This window comes from Poecilia mexicana, unplaced genomic scaffold (assembly GCF_051168715.1).
Source record: "Poecilia mexicana isolate PSO_F unplaced genomic scaffold, ASM5116871v1 scaffold_14, whole genome shotgun sequence".
Lineage (NCBI taxonomy): Eukaryota > Metazoa > Chordata > Actinopteri > Cyprinodontiformes > Poeciliidae > Poecilia > Poecilia mexicana.
The window spans coordinates 10,676,708-10,701,046 of record NW_028263383.1 but is presented as its reverse complement, the minus strand read 5'-3'; the positions used below and the strand labels follow the sequence as shown (position 1 = coordinate 10,701,046).

Below are 24,339 nucleotides of genomic sequence, written 5' to 3'. Positions count from 1 at the left end.
GCCCAATAGAGTGTAAGGTGGAGGGGTGGATGGCCCAAGCTTTTCCGTTTAGTAAATCCGCCACATAACTGGAAAGGTTTTTGTTCCTTTGTAAAACACAATCAGTGCTGTTGAAGAATTGTTCCAAATTAGGTAAAGTTTCTTACAAAGTACTTTGTTTCCCTGGCAACAAGTACAATGCTTAAAATTAGAAACAAAATTAAAAATATCCTTTATTGTTTCACCGTGGAGAAAACCAGGCAAAATGTAATCTGTAGCAAATGTTGTGAGGGAGCAGCAGGAGGCTCTTTGAGCAACAGCTGCTAAATAGGTATCAGTGATGAATGAGAACGCTCTCCCTCCCTGAGATTTGCAACTTGTTGTCTGAGCTCTGCAAAAGGTCTCATTGGAGCCTGTGATGGGTTTACATCAATCACTGTGAGCCACTCAGAAAGAAACTGCCTGAGCCAACCTCCTAAAAAAACACAATCTCCCCCAAATCAATATCTGTAGAACTCTGTATTTGGCTCTGACAGGTCTCTAAGGACAAGAATCACAGCAACTACTCATACATGTACTGTAAGTGAGTGTTACAGACAAACATGTGGAAGAGAGCAGGAACATTCCTCTCCTCCTTTAAGTTGTAACTCCTTGTCATGTTGTGCTGTTACTGTGGGAAGTTCTTTGAGAGTTGGCAACACCATGGGGCATTATCAACAGCAGAATAAGTGCACGCCTTGGTCCATAGCATCTTAATGTGGTATGCTTCACTGGCATATTCATTCTGTAGTCTGAGACAGCTTTGCCCGCAAGGCCATAATCATTTCCCTCAGCACTGGAAGACACAATGTGAATCTTATTTTGCAATCTATGCTTAAAGAAGCATGAAACATCTCATCAACAGAAAATGGCTGGCAGTCGCTCGGATGCCATGTCTTTTTCCTCCTCACTTCCAGAACATGGGAAAGTTGCAAAACCTTGAAATACGCTTTGAGTGTCTTTGACTTTTATGGGCACCAAATGTCTGAGAGGCGTAACAAATCTGAAGGCCCCTTTGTCAAATACGGATTATACTTCTGTCCCTTTTCAGTGATAGTTGGAAGTATAGGTCTGAGTTTCTTTACCATCTCCTGAAAGATCCAATGAAGATGAGCAAACCCTCGCCTTTTCCATAAATCCCATATTGCATGTCAGGGAAATCACTTTAGAATATTTCCCCCTCTCTCTTTTTCTTGCAACATTGAGCCAAGTTGATGGCCTATCATGGAGTGTGTAGCGGATCAAATGCAATTGTGAGCTGCTTTGGCTTTTGCATTTCTAGGCCACATTCTCACTGACACTCCTCCTGATCTATGGTTGTTGTATAATGTGGTGCCTATACAAAACTCATCTTACATTGAGTCAAACATGATAGCTATTTAGAGTAGTTTATTTTCATGATGATCAACTGTGAAGTGCATATTAACAATGGGGAGAATGAGAAGAATTAGATTTAAAAAAGAATCATAATTACTCTTTTAAAAAGTGTTTACACCCTTGAGCTTTTTCAGTTTCCGGTACGTAATGAGTACAAACGTCAAAGTAATAAATAGAATGTAGAAGAACTTCATTGAAATCCACCAGATCCTTCTGGTTACTGCAGATGAAGCTTTAGACTCTGTGTTGATCCAACTCAATCAGGATGTTGACAGAAATTTTACATTATCCATTTGCTTTCACTCTCAACAGTGACTGAGTGTTGTGAGAGATCTTGCTTTGCACACTTCATGAAAGAGTTCCAAGCTTAAGCTTGTCAATTTCTGCCAATTCAGCTATTTTTCCTCATGCTCTTTCTTTCTTTGTTTTGCATTTTGAGTCTCTGCTTACAATAAACCTGGTTATGATCCACTAGCAACAAATGTGACTGGCAGTGGGATTTTGCATTAGGAGTGTATGATCAACTACTTCTGTTTTTTCTTCTTCAAAGATGTTGATGTATTTTTTCTATTTGTTCTCCCTGTTTTCTGTCTTTTATAGTAACATATTTTATTTAGGTTTTCTAAAGAATAGTTATTTGCTATTTAAAATGTTTTGGTCCTGCAACATAAATGAGATTAACAGCACATGAAAAACAAACAATCTTGTGATAAAATTGAGATTTGTTCCTTTTTACTTTGCTGCTGTTCATCTATTTTAATCAAAAACAAAAAAGACTCCAGGCTACAGAAAAAAGTTTAAGTTGTTGGCAATTTGACATGTTGCTTGTTTGTTTAAGCTCAGCATGTGGTGCATGAAGAAAAGTGTATGTGTGAGTTAAATGCTGATTCAATATCATTAACAGTGATACATTTCCAAGGGCAATTACAACACATTTGGAACAAAAGGATGGAACAAGCTGAGAAAAGGCTGAAAGAGGAATGAAGCTATGGGAGGGGGATTGGGCAAAAGAGACAGAAATAGACTTGGAATAGATAAAAGCTGTCATAGTGGAAGGATTTCATTCTCAATGCTATTTGATAAAGAACTGACAAAGTAATGTGCTCTCGCACCACCATTTGCAATGATTGATTCACCCAAACAGGAAGCAATCAGATCAGGTAAAACAAAAAATCACAATCGCAGAACAAAACCTTTAATTCTTTGAATAGAATTTGGATTGGCAGTACTCCCAAAAACAGATTTTTACCCAAATATTGTATGTACATTTGTATGCAATCATGTTGACATAGAAAGTCAGACTGAGGAGGACTAGATTTAATCAATACCAAATTTTAAAGTCAGACCCATTCCTTTCCTCTAAATAATGACTTTTTTTCTTTGATCACCTCCATCAATCTTCTAGATAGCAATAAAGATCAGGGAAGGACAGTGAAAGCAATCACTGTTTACTAATAAATGGCAACTGGTGTTAAAAATGCCATTTGTTACTCAAAAGGGCAAAGTAATTTCTGCCAAACATCAGTCCATCATTGTTTTGACTTGGCATCTTTTGCACGGACAACTAAAAATAACCACAGACGTCATTTTCTGCCTCACATTGTGGCCTTTCAGCAAAGACGCTGGACTATACAAACCACTTATTGATCAGAGCAGAGGAGGCTGAATGAAAAACTATAATGGCTTCATTTAAATGCTATAAAGGATGGGGTCATCAAGGTGGAAGGATGACACCTGAGGACAAACATGCTTAGTGTTTTAAAATGCTACAAATGTGATTCATAGCCACATAGAAGTCCTGAGGAATCTTGGCTCATGTTTCAACTCCTCCAGTTCAGTAATATTCTTCAGTTTCTGTGCTGCAGTTGCCTTTTTCAAAACCCACCAGAAATTTTTAATTGAGTTCAATTCATGTTGACCTTTGTGGTCCCTGATGTCTTTTAGGACTTCTTCTGAAACTAAGCCTTATTGGAGATTGAGACATGCTTGCCTTCGCTGTCCTGTTTGAAGGTCCAGTGGAGCCCAAGTTTCAACTTCCTCACAGCCACAGACTGCCTGGTATTTTCTGGCAGTCTAACCCTACCCCTATCCCTACCCTAACCCTAACCCCTAACCCCTAACCTGAAAGATGATTGAATTCCTAATCCCTCCTTCGTAATCCCCCATTATCCTCACCCTGTCACTGATATGACCTGTTTGTTCTCCCTGTCCTTAACAGTATAATATTTTTAGGCTGTGTAATTCCTTTTGTCTACAAACTGTCATGTAAAAAGTTATTTTTCACAACTTCAAAAACTATTGCCAAAGTACATTAAAATGTGGATAATTTAAATGAATAAATCATGTGTAAACAAAATGTTACCTAAACAAATATCCCTTTGCATTGCAGAATAGCATGACTCCCAGACTAATGCATGAGTCTCGGAGAGACTTCAATTAATTTTCCATGTCAGGTAACATGAAGGTCCCACAGCCCTGGTACATTAGGCAGAACTAAATGAAATAATGCAGACATCATGGTTCATTGCAGCAACTAGGTTCCATATCACCTGCAATCTATTTTAACTAATCAATCTGCCAGGACTTTCACAAGATTAATTACCCTGGTCTGGATATCTCACTATCACATGTTTTTATCCTGTATTTCCCCCCAATCTACCACCACATTTCAACATGTTCTTTAATAGTGAGCACTTGAGATTAATCATAGACTACGTTTTTTTCCCCTTATACTTCGATAAGAATGTAAACTAGGTGGCAAATTATTTAGCATTGTGTGCATATAGAATATATCTTCCACAAGTGGAAAAGGGGGAAATAAGTTTATCTGTGGATTTGTGTCTGTAAATTAAAATAAGGATCTTTTTTATTTAAATGTTTCTGTGGAAATAAGGATGACTATTTGAGGCATGCCTAGTTATGTTCTCTAGCAGCAGCAACACATAATCAGGTACTTTTATTTGCATAAAAGTAATTTTCGACATTAAAATACATTCACTTATTTTATTTCAGATCCTCTATCATTACTATGATGATAAGACAGGATGGGAAGCCTAGAATAAGAAATAACATAACAATCATCTCTCCTGATTGCAAAAAAACAAAAAAAAAAACAATATTGACTTTGGCGGATTATTACAACTGCACACCAAACATTTCAGGGTTATTCTTTCAAAACAACAAAAATAATAAAAATTAAAAAATGGGAACAAGGTATAATATTCCACTCACCAAGTATTTAAAATGTCTTGGTTAATTATGTAACTCATAATAAAATAAAACCAATATGAACTTTATTTTTATTTTAAATGTAAAAACTTAACCCCCAGGGGCTGCACAGTGGTGCTGTTGGTAGAGCTGTTGCCTTGCAGCAAGAAGGTTCTGGGTTCAATTCCTGGCCCTGGTCTTTCTGCATGTTTGCATGTTCTCCCTGTGCAAGGGTTGTGTGTCTCTGTGTTGCCCTGCAACAGACTGGCAACCTATCCAGGGTGTACCCCGCCTCTTGCCTGGAATGTTAGCTGGATGTAGGCACCAGCACCTCCTGACCCCACTAAGGGACAAGGGAGTAAAGAAAATGAATGGATGAACTCAATCCCCTTCATAACTTGGCAAAAGAATATGAGCCAATGTATTTTTCTGTCATTCATTATCAAATCTAGGAATAAAAATCACACAGCCAGGTGCAGTGAGAACATGACATATCTCTGCTGTTTCATCATATATTGCATTTACCCCTACAGACTTCTTGAGAACAGCCAGTATGATGGTTGTTTTCCAACATGTGCTGAAGAGCAAAACACTTTCTCTTTAATATTTTTCTTGTCTAATAGTTCTCATTAGTTGCTCAATTGCCTTTAGTAAATTCAAGCTAGTATGTGACATTTTGCACATCCCCACTTTTAAGCTATGGCTAATGTTTGTGCGATAGTTGACCCTATAGCATTATTTTAGCAAAGAATAAATGCAGTTTTAAAAAAAATGGGAGGATCCTATCACTTCACAATCAGGATAGAATACTTTATAACCATAGAGCACATATTCTTACTGTACATTCAGACTGTCATAAGGCTGTCCAGATGCCAGGTGATCATCATATACTGCAAGCAACTTATGAACATGTTCAGATATTCTCAAGATAATCCAATGCACATGTACAGTTTGCACATGTACACCCAGCATCATATTTAAGGAAATACATTTAAATAAACCCATCTCTTTTATTTCATTCCACTAAATCTTTTATAAATAAACAAAATCAAATGTTTCATTTATTTAATTAATCCTCTTTGTATCAAAACAAAGGATTTCTGGCCTGTTTAAATGCCCCAGATAGTAGGATGTATAAGGTGCATGTCCTGGAAAAACCTCTGTTCCATCAAATCATTAGGTTCACCAGTTCAATATTCATTTGTTTTTAACAGAAGTCAATGCTAAGGAGTATTTGTTTAAACTAAAAAAAAAAACAAAAAAAAAAAATCATGGGAGAGTAATTGATAGACTTCAGATGCGAAATGGATGTTTGCTCTTCTATCGGTAAATCCCAATATTTGAGATTTTTATGCATGATCATTTCCCATCTTTTGACTAATCAGCATCAGTGAATATATGTGCTATTTCACTCCTGCAAGCACAAAACACTTTCTAAAAGAAAACATCTGAAGGAATAAAGTGGAAAGAGAAAACGCTTTCATATAACATCAGAACTGATGTTAATTTTCTGTAAATGTTTTAACATAAAATTTACATTTAAAAAGAGAAAGTTCATGTCAGTGTAAAAGGTTATGGAGCATTTTGATTCTTGGAATTTTCTTGTGATGTATGTTCGAGTTTTTTTTTTAATCATTATTAATTCTCTACTGCTGTTTAAACAAACACTGATGACTTGCCTCCGTCCATCCAGTTCACTCAATTAATATGCCTCTACATGTCTCTTTCTTTCTTTTCTCTGAATTATGTCTTATATATTTTTGATTCTTTTAAGATATAGAGAGTAGAACTACCATGAAAATTAAACTGAATGTTTGGAAAAACTTAGTGGAACTGAAATGGAATGTCTCAAGTCTTTATAAAACCTGTGTAAAGAGATTTACTTTATCTTGGTCACCTGGATTATCACTTTACAAGCCACCAACTCCCTGCCAAACATTCTGTCACCTCATTTTGTGAGCTTGAGAGGGCTTAAGCAGATGTTCACTGCCAACTTGCCTTGCTTTCAGTGTCCCACCTGCCAAATGTTTCAGTGTTTCTTTAGGCATCACACAAAGAAAATGATCTGCATGAGCAGAGGGACACAACTTATTTTATCTGTTTTATTCTGACAGGGGTGGTTCAGATTTTCTGAAAAAAGTTTCTATTGAGTTATAATCAGGAGTATTTCCCTTACCTCTAGTAGATGTTATATCACTATGAGCATGAGGAAAAATCAGTTCTTAAATGGGCTGTTTGGGTTCATGCAGCTTAATATAGCAAGGTAACCCTCACTAATTTAACTCTATTATTGCAACAAGCAACAATTTTGACATCCAGTAACCCTGGATGCAAATATTTTCAGTTTAAGTTAATAAAATCAGCTGAAACCAGATGTCTATCTGACCATCTGTTAGCCTTCCACTGATGTAAATGGCATTCTCACAGAAACTCACCTGAAGTAAATCCAAAGTGTCCCTTAAAGGGTTTTGGATCATCAAAAGATCTCTTCTCATTAGACTTATTGTTTGATGTATTATTTGAAAACATTCCCAACACATTTATTGGTTAGTATAGCCACAAGATCTCTCCAAAGCTTGCTAACCCATCTTGTCGGAGAAGTCTCTGGGGGTGATGTGTATTAGTTTGTTTTCTTTAAGACCAATTACGGTGACTGACACCAGTGGAATCAGGGTCTGAGATTTTGACAGACTTTAAGGAGCAATTAAAGGTTCACCAGAGTAGCAAGCACACGGACCACAATTCCTACAGACAAAGTGGGGATTTGTACAATCCACTTGCTTGGGTCAATGTGAAATTGACTTTCGGGGAGTTGAAGGGTAGAGTGGTTTTAACTTTTAATCAATACACATTCCAAAGATCTATAACTTTAAATAAGCTTTTAAACAACTTGAAGGCGAGGTACTTTGAAAAATAGGATTTCTATAAGACATCTGGGCAAGCAAGTCGACGTGTCACAAACTTGACAAGCAATTACTCTCGTCACTTCCCTTTCCAAGTTTTATTTAAAGAATTTAAAACATCTCTTCCTGTTGCGGTTCATTATTCCAACTAACTTTTCCTTTGAACCTTATTTGTTAAATATTCTTAATAATCTAATGAGGCATTTACTTAATAAACTGAGAAGAGCAAAAACCAAAGGATTAAAATTGAGAAATAAATCAATGTATTAAATAGGTTCTTTCTGATGTAAGTCGGTGAGCTTTTTTCTTCTTCAATTTGTCAGTATTTTCTAAAAGCAAATGTTGGCTTCATAAAAATGTAATTTTAAAACATCAGCTTCTAAAAAGATAAGCACTGTTAGATCTTCTATAAATATTATTGTCTTCAGATAGGCCTCAGAAGGAATGCCTGTGACCCATTACTTCAGGCTTTTATCACATTTCCAGTGTCTCCTCCTGCCTAAGCTCTCTATTGTGACAAGATGTTCTTGGAACACTTCAGTGTGATTTTCTCTCAGCCCAGGCAAAATCCTACTTTTCCTTTCAATAAATAATACACCATCTTAAACATAAAAAGACTTCTGGGGGTGCAATCGGACCATGCTGCAATAGGTCTGTTTTATTTGATGTGAAGTAGAGATTCAGTTAAGGCTGAACTTCAAGATTTAACTTTGATTTTAATTATCTTAATGGCAATCTGAGTTTCTGCTATTAAAAGTAGTTTCCTAATGTTGTATGAGGTACATTTCAATTGAGAGATTTTGAAACACCTTACGATGTTCAGTTTTACACCTCAAATCAAACATTACCTGCCTGGCAGCGTAGAACCAATCACCTAAAAGAGTTTAAGATCAGAGCTGAATGGATAAACTGATAGTTCCAAAGATCATGTTACTAATTTTAGTTTACAAAACAAGTGTTGAACTTTTATTATAAGTGTTCAAGCATTTTGGAGTCAGTCGTTTTCAGTTTTACTCATTTTCACTACATTGAAATGCTGCAAACCTTGTCAATGTATGTGCACAAAGCACCACATAAACAGATCACAATTCTGACAGGAGTAACAAATGCTTCGAGCTACATGGAAATCTGTGGAGAGTTCTGTCTTATAAAAGGTTTTGTATAATTTTTCTGCAGATGTGTAATGTCAGTAAGTCCAGTCAGAAATACAAACACTCTGGAAAATAAAAACAAAACTTGATGAATACAGATTTTAGCTACACAGATGTGTCTGCAAGAAAGTAGAAACTCTTCATCATATACAGGTTTCTCTGGCTGGAACTGTGGATATGCAGGAAAGCCAGAGCTGACACCCTAGGAAGAGAGGGGGATTGTTTTTGTGGACAGTTTCAAACAACTTATAGGTTTAATTACTCCCCATCAGTAAGATCAATGCCATAACTGACTCGGTGCTTTCACCCACCTGTCATGTGTTTTTCTCCCTGGGGAAATGCCTTTGCAGCTTGCCTCCAGTGCATCATTAATGCTTCTGCACCTCAGCAAGTGCAGTCCCTGACTCACCAGCCTCCACGTTCCACAAACAGCGGAAACTGTCCAGCTCACCGGCTATCATGGGTACAGCAAGACCAGAAGGCTCCTCAGCTGTGGGAAATATTTTTAGTAGGTTTTCAGCGTGCTAAATAAGTCCCAGGCTGACAGCTACTGCTCTGCAGATCAATCAAAGCCTCAGCAGTAAAACTGAACAGTAGAACTCATGGAAAAGTGATATTTTCAGCTGTGTGTGGCACAAATGCTTTGTCAGATAAATTGCTGTCGATTACTATTTTTTATTGCCTATTTTTCATAATTTTGTCTAACCATGTAAATGGCAAATTTGTTCTTTCTTTTTAAATCAAAAACAGGAATGTTTGTGTTACAACAGTGTGTTCCATGCCTTGAGAGTGTTTTTGTCATAGGACTTTCTCATTTATTGTCATGTTACAACTACAAACTGCAACATATTTTACTACTATTGTATATGCATGACACACGAAGTACTGCATAGCTGAAGTTGAAGGAAAAGTATACATGCTTTTCAAATTTTTCTGCAGATGATAATGCGGCACAGTTGCAGACCAACCAAGATGTGGCCATCAATGACAACTGAGAGGCAAGGCAAGGAGAACAACCAAAGAAGCTGCAGAGAAGAAGTTCTGCTGGGAGCTGGGCAGAGGTTCACCTTCTAGACGTACGACAGCCTTAAACAGTCAGAGCGATGTTGAAATGGCATAAATTAAAGAATATTCACATTACAATGGTTCAGTCCAAGTCTAGGACTGAATCCAATTAAGATTCTTAGAAGACTTAAAAGTGCTGTTTTCAAAAACTCTCCGTTACCATAGAGAGTTGAAGCTACTTTTCAAAGAACAATGTACAGACTTAAGCGTGTTTGTTTTCAGAATATAAATGCATGCCACACTTTGAAGATTATTTCTAAAGAAAAAAACCTATGGTTAACAACAAACTAGTTTTTTTTTTGTTGTTTTTCGATAATTTTATATAACAGCAGAAATCTTAAAGAGAAACAAACCCTTCTATGATGAAAACTGCATCATCATCATCAGAGGCTTCCTAAGACCAAAATGCCCATTAATCCTTAGTGACCTGATTAATGAATAATACACTTCAGACTATTAAGAGTCATAGAATGAATCAGATCATATGAGTTGTGGTCAGCCCTCTTCAGTTGTATCCTTCAGTTTTTAGTTCTGCTACGGTTGTGTGTCATCAGACTAAAACCAAGCATCAGTGCTAAAAAGAGACAATCTGAAGCTAATTAGGACCCCATTACTTATTTAAGGGTAGCTTGTTTGTGCTAGAGTTGAGGTATAAATTATCCATGAGACAATGTCTTTGGGGTATTTTGTTCAGCTGAGCTTTATTAACAGCAGCTGACGAGGGCAATTTAATGGCCTCCCAATTATTTTGAGAGTCCCAAGAAGTAATTTGGATGAGCCTCTGCTGTCGCCAGTGCCAGCTAGAGCACCCATTTAGAGACGCAGGAGAGCTGTAGGATTTAATGACACTGTTAAAATGATTCTCTGTGGAAGGGTGGACATTTTATTGTAACCAGGAGACAGTTTTATTGTAAAATAAAAACAACTTAACTGCGCCAGTGGAATTTTTGTTTGTAGCGCAGCTAAACAAAGCATAGAGATCTTTTATTCCATTAGGAGAGCCACAAATCGGTGCCTCTCCAAGAAATATTACTGCCTTTGGCTTAAGGATAAAATGTAATTAGAAGACCTAAATGAGCCCTCATTGTGAATAAAGAAACCATCATGAGAGATAAATTTCTGGGTTTTCAAGGTTTCAAATGTTATTATAGGTTCTAATAGAATGCTAATACAAACTGTAACATTAAGTAATTCAGCTCTATTATGAATTCACATTATTTTCAGATTGGTTGTTCAGGAGATTACCTTGTGGAAACAAAACCAGGGGCAGCACCACAATATGAACCTGCATAATTAAGTGTTTCCTTCCATAATTTACTTTACTGCTGGTCTTATGGAATGCATTGTATTGAACAGTTGGTTTTAGTGTGTCATCTTTAGAAGTAACATCAGTTTAGACAAATAAAGATGTTGATATATTCACAGGTTAGTGATAAGTAGTTTATTTTTAATGTAGCAGGAGTGAAACTTGCAAGTTTGTCTCTTTCCTTTAATTTGATTCTGCACAGTCCAAGAAGGAAGTCGTTCCTCTTTTCATCTCTCTTCCCTCTCCCTAAGGGTCACCAGCTCTTGTGTTTCCTCCTTCCAACACCTGCTCTGTCAAAACTTTTGGCTTCCCATGTTTTGTTTTGTTTTTTTCCACTTCATCTGAAAACTTTAAAGGTCCTCCAAACAGCTGCTGCCATTTCTGCTCTGTAGAAAAATAAATTGCAAAGCAAAATAATGTAAATGATCCACTCCAATGTAGTACTGTTCAAAAGACTGATAGTAGACATTCACCTTTCCGTTCATCATGTCAGTTAATACCGCCAACAGTTTTGATATTTGATTTTATTATTTTTACCAATACTGTAAATGTTTTAAATATTTTACTGCATTAACAAAAAGCATTCAGGTATGATTAAAGGACATTCAGATCTGATTTGCATCTAGAGAAAGCATCTCTTTGTGATCATTTTCTTGCCCTAAGAGCTGAAAGATAATACTAAAGAAATTACTTTTATAAACCTTTATGAAACATTTCTTTTTTTATGAATTCACAGAGTTAAAATGAATGGCATATCTTTCAAGGGGAAGTTTATGTGTAGTACCACAGGCAGGGTGGAAGCTGCAGCATTTTAATGTTTAAGCACATTAATATAACAATGTAGAGGCTGCAGAACCCAACCGTTCTGTGGTTGCTATCCTTCATTTATTGATCAGAGTGCCTGAGAAAAATAGCAGTAGACTACACAATAATGATGAAACCAACCAAAGTGAGAAAGTGATGGGTAGAAGGAAAGAGATCAGATGTCGCCCGATTTAGGAGAGTTTTTGATTATTCAGCTGGTTGCACCTGAATAATACCTTCTTAATGTCTTTCAAACTTGGTGGAGGATGGAGAGAAGTGAAATAAATAAAACCAAAATAAACGTGAAAGTTCAGAGCCTTGCTTTGATTGGTTTGCCATGATTGGTACAGAAACAGCTTTTAAGTTTTAGTTTGGGACTAACTTAAACTTAGATTTGTTATCAGAGTTCTTTTAATTATTGTACTTTAACTTTGGTATGTGCTGCGCTGTGTGCTGTGTCATGCAGACCCATGCTTGGTGCTTCAAGGTTAGTTTTAATGTGACGTTAACTGTCCTTCGTGAATCTGTTCAGGGCCCATAGAGAGGAAAATCCATCCACAGTAAAGACATGCTGAGAAGGTAATTTGGCAATTCAAATTGGTTTGAGCAAAGTCACGGCACAGAGGACACCAATGGCAAACTGGAATTATTCACGACAGCCTGATAAACTGAAGCAAAAAAACAATATGTAAAATACAAAATCTACCAAAATTCACATGTATTTAATAGTGGTGGGACTCGATTAACATTTTTAAATGAGTTAACAGCCGGGATTCAGTCATGTGGTTTCAGATGGAGAGCAGGAAGTTAAAAAGTCACTGAAGGCAACCGTTTCTGAGATTCTGCATGGTAGAGCTTTACATGCAGTTTTAAGACAGATATAAAAATCTAATTAACAAGTATGTTGGACGTGACATGTATCTCATAAAGAGTATGAAAGAATCTAAAAATTTGCCAAAAATTGAGGCTGTTTATATTGCAAATTATCTGGTCCTTTAAACACCAAACCACACAACACCAAACAGCAGATGGAAGATTAGAAAAGTCCAGAAGTGAATAACTTTTATCAGTGGATGGGTCCACAACTTTCATACCAAACAACTCCATTATAATCATTGTTTGGTTTTCAACACAGTAAGTGTTAATTCATATAACTCAATGTATGTATAAACTGATGTTCATCTATTTACTCTAACTACTCTAACTTTTTAGCAAAGTAGAAAATCTGTTTCTAAATTTGTGGCCCACACTAAAATAATTTTAAACTTTCAAAGGGTCACGCTTTCAAACAAACTATGATGTCCACTAAATCTTTTGAATTTATGCATCCATTTTAGATGCATAAATTCTAAAATGGAATTTTAGAATTAAACACTGTCACGTTGACACTACTCCTAATGTGAACAGTTGCTAAAACCCAAATCAACTTTGTTTTTGCAGACGAACTGTACAAATTGGGGTTTAAAGGTACTTTATCCTACTGTGCAAATTATGACACTTGACTGTGAATTTGCTTAATTTTTCAATATTTGACCCAAAACCGTCTCAGTGCTGGCCTCATCAGTAGGTCGCTACTGCAGTTGAATTTTCCTGTTGGTTACAAAAAGTGCAGCTTGATCAATGTCCACACCTCAGCCCTGAATTCAGGTATAAAACCATCTCACTCATTTACGCCCCCACATACCGAAATTTTAGTCACCTACTGACACTTTGCCCAGTAATGTCCAACCCAGTACGATCTTCAATTTTCACTCAGTCGATGCACTGCCAGATCTCGAAAAAGAATAACTGCACAAAAATGTCATTGATCATTTTAACATCTTGGTGTGGTGGAGGAGACTGGCTTGGAAAATCCTTTCAGGCAGACTCTGCTACTTGCTATCCATGCTGAAAGTAGAGGGTGTAAAAGTGTCTTTTCTTCTCTTAGCTTTGGAAACTGGAAACATGAAAAAGAAAAAGGGTTTCAACAGATATGGAAACTGATCCATAATTAATAGGAAAAGGGAAATCCAATATATCCTTCCCTTCGATTAAAAAATATCTGCAACCAGTTCTATATATTTCCGAAAAACTCAAAAGTAGATTTACAAAATCAGGAAAACACGCTTTAAATGACTGCTGGGACAACAGTGTGGAAATCTGAAGTATCTGAGATCCTTAAATCACATGCAATAGTTACAGTATGAAGTTTTCAAAAGACACTGAAACCAGTGCTGATGGGAGAATTGGACTGTGGGCCTACAGAACCATAACAGAACATGTTTTAAAATTCTGCCTCGTAATGCACAAGTTTCTGGAACTGATTGGTAGATCAGATAATTTACTCCAAGAGGTAGACGGTGACATCAGTTCTGCTCAGCTCATCAAAATTAAATAAATTATCTGTGATCCATTTAGGAATTACCAAAACATTGGAGCAACAGCACAGATAACAGTGTTCCTTATTTTTAAAGACAGTCATAAAACTGTCACTTTTTGCTACATGTTAGAGACAGTTGGTCACCAAGAGCAGGATAATAAATAGGAAAAAGGCTTTTCTTCTGCTGTTGCCAGTTCTATCTGTGACACATGGGATGTGTATTTCGAAGAAAGGAATCAGTAAATAAAAGCTTTAAAAGTTTCCCTCATTTTTTCTAAGGGTGGGTTTTTCGGAACGGTTAAAATCATAACTAAATTTAAACAAAGACTAAAATGAGTCTGAGTTTATTGTTGCTCATGAATTTTTCAGTGGTCGGTTTGCTGAACTCATCTAGATATGATGCAGTTCTTTGGTCAGTGAGAGGAAGTCAGAGTACCAAGATCAAACCAAACACAACAGTTGCTTTTAAAAAGTTATTTGCTTTCATTAAAACATACATATTATATTTTGGTTCTCTCTGTCTCTGCTAAACTGTTTCAGAAATAATTAAGCACACACTGTCATACACACCAGATAGCACTAACATGCCACCCTCCCTTTTGGGAATGCATACTGTGTTGATGGAGCCAGTCAGACACATTTCTCTCTTAACTAAAATCAAACAGCAATTAGCACAGCCTGACTTCTATGCAAATTAAGCTTAGTCACTGTCTCTTCTGTTTAACTGCTTCATTTTGAGACAATCAAATCTAGCGACTGGTGAAAATGTCAAAAACCTTTGCTTAAGAAAAGATGAGGGAAACTAAAGCCCTTCTGGATCAGTAGCTGTCAATACTCTGCGACTTTTTCAAAAATGAGTTTTCAAACTCCAACTAAATCTTAAAATAAATCAAACAATCATAAGCTGTGCTTTATGAGCACACCTAGTTGAATGGTACTGTCATATGCTGCATTCTTTTCTTTCCCAAATTAAAGCAAAATCAAACCTTTGGAAGTGGAAACAGAAGCAGCACCATACTTCACTTTAAAAGATTTTGAGTAAAAGTGAAATAGGGTGAGCTTCAGTTCTAACTGTCTGTAAGGCTGCAAGAGGAGGGGGAGAGGGAAAGGGTCTAAGAAGGTCTATGAAAGGTCTTTTGAACAATGTTTCACATTTACCCAATTTGAGCATATGGAGCCTTGTGCGATAAATATATCTATTTTAGTTGTGTATAAATAATCTAGTTTTGAAAAAAAAGCATATGCACCCCATCAGAATGTATTTTGTAGTCAGTGTAACTATAGAAAATATTTTGAAGCAAAGAAGTTGCAATGGCTGCTTTGGGCTGATGAAGAAATAAGACAAAACAAAGTTGGCTCTAATTCTAATAAACTGTCTAATAGAAATGTTCCATGCTGCTGCTTAGTGATTTAAAACAGCTATCTGAGGACAGACAGAGTCTATGGATAAGACTTTTCTAATTAAAGGTTGCAGCAAAGGCCCGCTTAAAAATAGAGTCCTTGATCTTTTTTGGAGACAGAGCTGCTCAGTGTGTCCTCAGTGCACAAAACCTGCATGGGCAACACAGTTAATTCATAGAACTTAACTCATATATTCTATGAAGTATGAATTCATCACATTTATCACTACTAATGATAAAAGTGATGGGAAAAAATCATGCAAGTTTTTTTTTTTTTTTCTGATTAGGTTTTATGACATATGAAAAGTAGAGCAACCTTTTCTTAATATTGCATGTGTTTTACTATATTTAGCCGGAAAACAAGGAAGCTGCTTGTTTGTAATGGTCCACCAATAAGTTGTAATTTATATCAGCTGACAACAGTTGACTTCAGAAGCAAATACATCCATCACCTCAGTAAACTAAAATGAGCAAATACATACAACTTATTTAGCCGCAGCTCTGATATGATGGTTGTCAAATGAAATGGCCATATGTGTGGGTCACCTCTTTATGAAATCCTTGGGGTGATGGAGTCTGGCAGCGAAGGGTTTATTCGTAAAAACAGATGGGCAGGAAGAGAAGGAGGGAGCCGTCAAGCTGAGAAAGCCCTGCTGGGCGTCTCCGTATGCTGGAATGAATTCCACACGAATGTCTGTTGATGCTTGGTATCAAAAGGCAGCACATTATCTTAATGTCATTATTTCATGTTGACAAGATTGAATTAGTGATGGGACTCGATTAAAAATTTTAATCGAGTTCATTGCAGGGTCTTTAATTAATCACAATTAATTGTGTTTTAATCGAAAACTATATCAACAAGAAGGGCAACTTTTTCAGTTCAAAAACTGAAAGAACCCTTTTTGCTGCTAAAGAATTACATATTCATGAGCTCAACAGCAAAGATATGTTTTATTTTTAATCTGTTATTTAGATTACTCAACCATCAGGTTGGTGTAAATTGCTATTTTTCCTTTTTAGGTTTTAAGTGTTTCAGGAGCCTCTGATCATTAATGTAACTGTTCTAGAAGAAATATTTCTTTAGAAATGTGGACAGTGGCTTCTGACGTTAGCTTTAGGGACGTCTGTGCTGCTGCAACATGGTTTGCATCGAGTTGGTATTTTAGGCTTGAATGGCTCTGATAATAAGCCAACTTATTTCTGAACAACTTGCACACGACTGTCTTTTCCAAGGTCCCATCAGATAATTTTTTTGTAACAAAGATGAACTCCCAGTGGGCAAAGAGGAGCGGCTTTGTTGTCCATTCCTGTTGTTTGTGAGTCAGATTTTTTTTCACACCAGAAACATGTGAATATAAAAAAAGCAAGTTTAACTTTTCAGCACATTAAAATATATGCATGCATTTAACTAAATGAAAATAATAGACTGAAGTCTGACCCTGGCTTAAATTAAAGTACGCAAAAAATCTCTAATGAAAAATTGCAAGGTTGATGATTTTACACCTGAGTCTAATTGAGAACTGATTGGAAATTTATTTTAGAAGAACTTTAGACCTTTGACTTTTGCTTCTTGTCATAGATGGACAGGACTTTATTAAAAATGTAACCTGCATCTGAAAGGCCTGTGAGCTGGCATGATCAAAATTTGTTGTGCACATGAAGAAAAAAGAAATCCAATTTGTGCATATTTGTTTTCCGTAGCAGTAGAGCTGTCCATTCATTTAATGAAATGAACACCCACAATGATAAGAAAGACAAGAGAAGCCAATCATAAGTTAATGAGCAAAACAGACTGAGAAAATTTCATTTGCTTTTTTTATGTTCATTACTGAATATTGAACTGTTTTTCTTCTACCACTAAATCTGTTACAGCCTCCTCTTCATTAGTGAATACTCACTTAAAGTTAATATTTGCTGTATGTTAATCTAACTTTCCAGGGATGACAGTAATGAAAACTCTTATTGTCAATTATAAGGCAACTTGATTTCATTAACTTTTATTTTTGTGTTTTCTCATCAGGACCTCAAACAAAATTGGAATTTGAAGAAAATAACAGAGGCTGGTCTGAAAAATTAATAGAAGTGGAAAGTGCATACCATATTCAGCCAAGAGCTGATAAAGTTACTTGTATGCAAACAAAATAACAGCTAAAGCAGGCTCAGATTAGAGAACTGAAATTAAGTCCTAAAAATGAAATTAAAAATTTATCACGTTATCTATATAGCCTGTGGATACTAAACATAAGGGGTCTAATTTGTTTTAATTTATGCTCAATACAAGTTTTAAGTCGTATATTAAGTGCTGTGAAAACATTTTAAATTTAAGTTTAGACTTTGACTAGGCACCTCCAAAGTGTGGACTTGCTCTTTTTTGAATGGTTGTCCTTTTCACTTGACCTTGAAGTCTTAACCTTCCAGGCCAACATTTGGGTTCAGGATTTTCCAGTTGAGAGCTGAATGTATTATTCCATCAATTGTTGCAAATCTTCTGTGTTTTGAAGAAGCAGAGCAACCCAAGTTCATCACAATTTGATCACAAGTCTAGATACAGTTAGCTTCACTTTGGATAGTAAAACAACTTGTTTTGAATTAAATTTTCCAGACAACAAACCTGTGATCCACTGTCATGCACATCATACACCACAGTGGCATGCTGTACTGAGACTTTTCATAATAGTATCCCAATTTCAGCCACATTTGTTTACCAGCAATGAAAAAATATTTGCTGTGGAAAAGACCTTATCCACAGTTGTGGTGGCAGCCAGAGGTTTCTACTGCACCTGCAGATCCCTGAAACAATGAGCATAATGACCTGGCACAGTATGACCATGTTAGCATTTAGTCAGCTGTTTCTGCATTGTTGAATGATAAATAGTCATCAGCTTGCCTGCACACTGCCACCTAAATACTTATCTATTTTCAGTGAAAAGGCTGCCCACTCCTTCAGGGATAAACAGGAAGGAAATGCTGCTTTGGCATTTTCAGTGCAGAACTGGATAATGTTGCTTCCTGTTTATGAATTATTTGTAGCCCTCTGGGTTTTACATCACAGAGTATGCAGTTTTCTGTTGCATATTAGAGATTGTAAATAGTCATGAAGCAACTGGTTGACAATGCCTATCAATTACTAACATTGCTTTTGATTGGTATATGAGAGTGTAAATTACCTTAAATACACAGTTTCTCTCTTCTGTAATTTTCTGGAATACACACACTGCTTAGCAACTGTAAAAGTGCAAACTATAGTTCAAATTCAACTTAAAATTGTCTGACATGTAACTGAATTGTAAATGCTCTGTTTTGAGTCATACTAAGAGTATGTAGAATATTGTAAGATTAAGAGAGCAAATCTGTCACTTTACGTAGAAAGTTAAAAAGTAGTAACTATAGAAACATTCATTTCATAGTAGCATTTTTTGGCAAGCTGTTTTCCTGCTGTCAGCACAACCTGCTTCTCTCAGCTCTAACAGCAGCCCAATTATTAATGTTATTATGCGTACATAATGAGAGAAACTACCCTGTGCTGGGCCTGGGAGACTAAAAACTATAAAAGCAAAGACAGAAGGAGAAGACATGAAACAGGTGCTGAAAATTATCTCCCATTTTCTTCCTGCCGGTCCACCGAGAAATATGTAGTACTGAAACATGCTTTCACATCAACATCAGAGCTGCTATAGTCAGCATCTGGTGTCAGGTTCTGGGTTTAGGGAAAATATGGACTCTTCTATTGTTCACTGTGCAGACGGGTGAAAATGCAGTATGTGTTATTACATAGTAATAACTATTACACCCCTTAAACTTTTTAAAAATCAAATTCACATCACAATGCAAACATACTTTTGAGATATTTGTGAAACCTTTAAATCCTAGATCTCATAAAACATGAATAACATTTTCAAAATAAGAAATAATAAAATTAAGCCATGTGGAGTCAGTCGGGTTATTTTAGGCTTGTTGCCTTGGATCTGACAGAAAGTGAGTAAAATAAGATGGCACAAAGTTTTTACTGAAAGTGCAAAGCATGTACGCAGTTTTCTAACTTCCATGTAGATAACGGTTATTCTTTGCTTCAAGAAATGCAGCGATCAAATTAATATCTAACTGCCATCATCAACATTAAGTATCATGAACATGTAGCTTAAATTTGGGTAAAATAATGGAAGGAAAAGACAGACTCTGGAGACCCTGAACATTCAAAACAGCCAGTGGTAAATAATATACTTGAAGTTCCCATCTTAAAAGAAGCTGCAGGCAAAATGACCTCAAAAAGACTTTTAACACGCTACAAATGGCCTCTGGAGCAGAAGCAGCTCAGTCTGCTGTGAACGTCTCCTCTGGTGGATATTCATCTGACTTCCAAACAGATTTCCCTGCCAGCTACAAGACAAAAGAGAGCCATCTTTGAAATGTGCTCTAATCTTATCATGCATAGAAGTGAGACTGTTGTCAAGAAATCTTTATTTTTCTACATCTATATTTTTCAATTGATTTATCTGTTTGCTTTTTGTGATGCATGTATTAAGAACACATCTGTTTTAGAATATTAATTGAATTAATGTTATGCTACATGTCTAACTACCTTCTTGTTTGGTATTGCAACATAGTTAACTCTTTAAATTTCACCAGCAGCATTCCTTATCTAACAGACTGCAATTACAAAACACCTTTGTGTTCACAATATGTGGATAAGCATCAGACTCCCCACTTAGAGATGAGTCAGCAAAGGATAATTTCATTAATCTTTATGGGTAAAAACATAAAGAGTCAATATAGCTCATTACATTGTAGAAATGCAGAGGACACAAACATACAGATAATGTACACTTCTGTTTTCTGTAATCGAATCTAATCTAATGCTAATCCATCACAATTATCTACTCAGACAGCAGGATTCCATTACAAGTACATTGTCTCCATTACCACATGCAGCCTCTCCGTGTCTGGAGGCATGTGAGAATGCCTAACCTCACATGTGGATGGCTGTCCGTTTGAAAAGTAAGGTCCTCTCAATCTCTCTACAGACTGTTTGAAATTCAATTATATTTTCAATACATTACTGAGGGCTGCTTTGTGTATGCTAGGTCAATAATGTTCCAAATCACTTCTGGGGTAAAGAAAAGCAGTAATGATATGCTGGCTGTAAGCACCATCAGTCTAAAGTGCATGAACAAAAAGCTTGATTTAAAAGGGCAAAAAGAAAGACCAGGGAGTGTGGAGGCAAATTGAACATTACAAAAACAGCAGTGCATAAATTGAATTTAAAATAAGTTACATCTTGGATATTTAATCAGCAGATCAAGGACAAAAGCTGTTAAAGGTTGTCAGCATTTTCAGACTGAATTGAAATTCTGTCCATTCATTATCGATACCAGCGGGGGACTGGTGCCTGTTCCCAGCATTCATTGGGGCAGAGGCGGGTAACACCTTGGACAGGGTAGGGCAAACAACCATGCACACACACTCATACCCCGGGACAAATTAGAGGGACTAGTTGAGCTCAGATCATGTGTTTGGGCTGTGGGACAAAGCTGGGAAACATGTAAACTCTATACAGAAAATCCTCTTTTAAACCCACAACCTTCTTGCTGCAAGGCAACACCAACTGTGCCCTTTTTTTGTAAACAAAGAACATTAGATATTATTTTCATAACTGGTTAGGTTTTGTTGTACTAAACTCAGAAGAACAGATGAGGCAGTCAGCAGTATTCACAAAAATAAAAAATAAAAAGCACAAAGTCATGAGAATTCTTTGAACAAAGGCCAGTTTACAGGTAGAACATGAGTTTCTTTCAGATTAAGCTAAAAAATCTTGACAAAATAAAACGGGTAAGCTGAAGACTCGCAAATGAATAAATTACATGGAGAGTCAAAAACTAATACAGAAAAAACATGTTTTGCCTTTTTGCAGCTCATCTTGAAAAAAATGACATCATAGTTATCAGCAGCATGACTTTGATCTTCAAATCAAGTAGACAAAAAAGATTAAATCATTCAGTGTTTAGGAAACAGTTAAATGAGAATGCTTTTGAACATAATGAGCTTTTATAACTGGCTGAGTGACAGGAAGCGTGGTCCCATCAAAAGAATGTCACTTTAAAAAAAAGGAATGTAATAAAAACTTCCAAAACTGCAAATAAAAATCAAAAAAGCAAATCAATATGGAGTGTGACATATTGATTCACTTGGGTAGTCCCAATCTTCTATGTCTAGTAACATATAAATAAAATCGAATAGCTGGAAATGGGTAACATAAAGGTAGATTAAGGAACAAATCAAACTCATCATCTTGCCTCCAAAAGGTAAATGTTTGAGGAAAAGAAATGAAACGCAAATGTGCAGAAATAACAGATGAAAAAGCAAACAAGGTTCCTGTGAGTGAAGGAGAGGTGATATCAGATGAAAGCAGAATCCATTGATGAATTGAAAATGATGCTGTAATGTATCTTTGGTGTTATTATGAAATATGTAAAGATCAACACTGTATGATATTAGAATGTCATTATTGTTGTTAAACAGCAAAGTCAGTCTGATTTTCTCGCCGTCTTTTCAACGTCTCACTATGAACCCTCCGATTCTCTCTTTGACCTTCTGCATCTTGAACACCTTTTATTTAAGCTGTTCAATAAGAATTCACACAATGCATGCCAACTTTTTGGCATGCATTGTGTGAATTTATGGAACACAGATTAGAATTGCCCACATCAGTATATTGACTGTAGTACCTCCAACCCACAGAGTTGCACTGATGCCTGGCAGCATCTTATTGTCTGTCATGTAATGATGAAGAATAGGATGCAAATGCAAGGAATACCCAGACAGATGGAAATAAACTATTTTACTTACTTTTACAAAACCTTACAAAAACTGAACAATATATCGCAAGAGGATCACAAAAAACATGTTAGTGGGAATAACAAGATTATCTGCCTGAAAGAAGTGACAGATATTTAAACTGGGGAGTTGATTACTGAACAAGGAGCAGATGGTTGATTAGAAACAGGATGCAGCTGGGAGGGAAGGTAAGCAGAACTGAGAAAATGGGGGGAAATGGCTGATGGAGCATACAGGAAGCAAAGGAGCAGAATGTCAGTACAATGATATACCAAAGTAAAGCGTAACACAAGTTCCACAAATCATGAAAGTCTTTTCTTGTGGACAGTAGCCTGCTTTGCTCTTGGGCTACCAGGATTAGTGCCTTTTAGCTGTAGCTCAGTCCTTTAGCTAGTCATTGGTAGTGCTTCCTAATACAAGTCACTTCAACTTTTCTTTTCCTGAACTTTTTTTTTTCTGTAGTTCCTGAGACGCTCATCTCATAGTTCATATGTTTTTGATGTGTTGCAGGATCTTTGGTCCACCCCATTTAATTCCTAGTCTTCAGCCTTCCAAGGACTTGTCGCTGTCTGGGATCTGGAATGTTGTCTTCTAGTAGTTCAACACTTTGGTTCTGGTCTCCTTCCCTCTTCCATATGGCCACAGTTATCCAGTTTCCATGACGTTGTGGCGTGCTTGTAAATCCAAGTTAGGTGGATCAGAGAGTGAATATCTCTCAGTTCAATGTTCTCCATGCAGATGAGCCGACTGATAGAGACTTAATTTTAAAATCCATATTTGTACTGTTTTTATGATCTGGCTGATGGATTTTAGAACTATGGAGATAAATGACACATGCAACCTTTCTTTCTTGGACTAGTAGTGTGATGCATTCACTCTGAAGATCTTTAAATAACAAAAGCCTCATATTAATTGGATTATTTTATTATTGTTGCTGCTTTCATAGTAAACAATAATAAAAAATGTTATGCTTATTTTTATCTAATTTAATGTCCGCGGTCTTGTAATCACATAGTTCTACTTCCATGTTTATTGTACGTGGGAACAGCAGACTTGATTATAATCTTGTTTTTCTTGACAACTCATGAACTTTGTATTCATTAATTGGATGCAAGTGGTATCAAATCTAACAGCTTGTTTGACAACACATTGTAGAAGATATGTAGCATTGCTTGCCTTCTCGTTTTGCTTTTGAAGTCGGTTTAACTGATGGGATTAGCATAGAACACCAACTTTTTACCAAACTGCGATGGAGTGGCGACTTGCCCATGGTGTACCTGGTCTCTCTCCTAATGCACCCCTGTGACACTCCAAGGAAAAGTAGGTGGATGGATGGATTTCTACTAAGCAGCAAAGATGCTCGTAACACTTTAACAAAAGCATTACAAACGTTCTGTATTGATTTTCAAATTGATTTTTGTTTATGTTAGTGGGTTTGTTTGTTTTTGTTTCTGTTTTTCTAGGATGGTATTTTACTCACTCATGTGTCACCATTTACTGGGTAGATGGGAAAACACACATCAACTATAACAATGATGGATAAAGTAAGTCAAGCTGCTCTCACAAAGCATGTTATGAGTACTGCTGTCGGTTTCCAAATTATCCATGTGTATGGTTTGTGCAAAGGCAGAGTGGATCTGTGCTGCTCATAACATTCTCTGTCCCCTCAAGGTTATGTTGGAGTGATTGGAAGCCTGAAGTTACTTCTTATTTTTTTGTGAGTCTCAGTGCCACTGTCCACAACATGCCATAAAACTGTCAAACTTCTCACTACACAGTCTGAAGTAGTCCAGCAGCTGCTGAACAGACCTAAACTCTCCGCAATTCTGGGGACATGATGAACCCACACCTTCGATTCTGCGGCTCATCTCTACCTTCTTTTCATCATACGGTAATGCCAGGACTTTCCCGTGACAGT

General features: G+C 36.6%; 1 long non-coding RNA gene across 1 annotated transcript in view; it reads left to right on the top strand.

The window, feature by feature from the left end:
* LOC106916163 (uncharacterized) overlaps positions 1-11,658 on the top strand; it is a 76,440-nt gene extending 64,782 nt beyond the window's left edge. The window contains exon 2 of the long non-coding RNA XR_001417927.2: positions 9,596-11,658. This is a non-coding gene — a long non-coding RNA (uncharacterized LOC106916163). The remainder of the gene's footprint in view (positions 1-9,595) is intronic.
* The last annotated feature ends 12,681 nt before the right edge of the window (positions 11,659-24,339 follow it).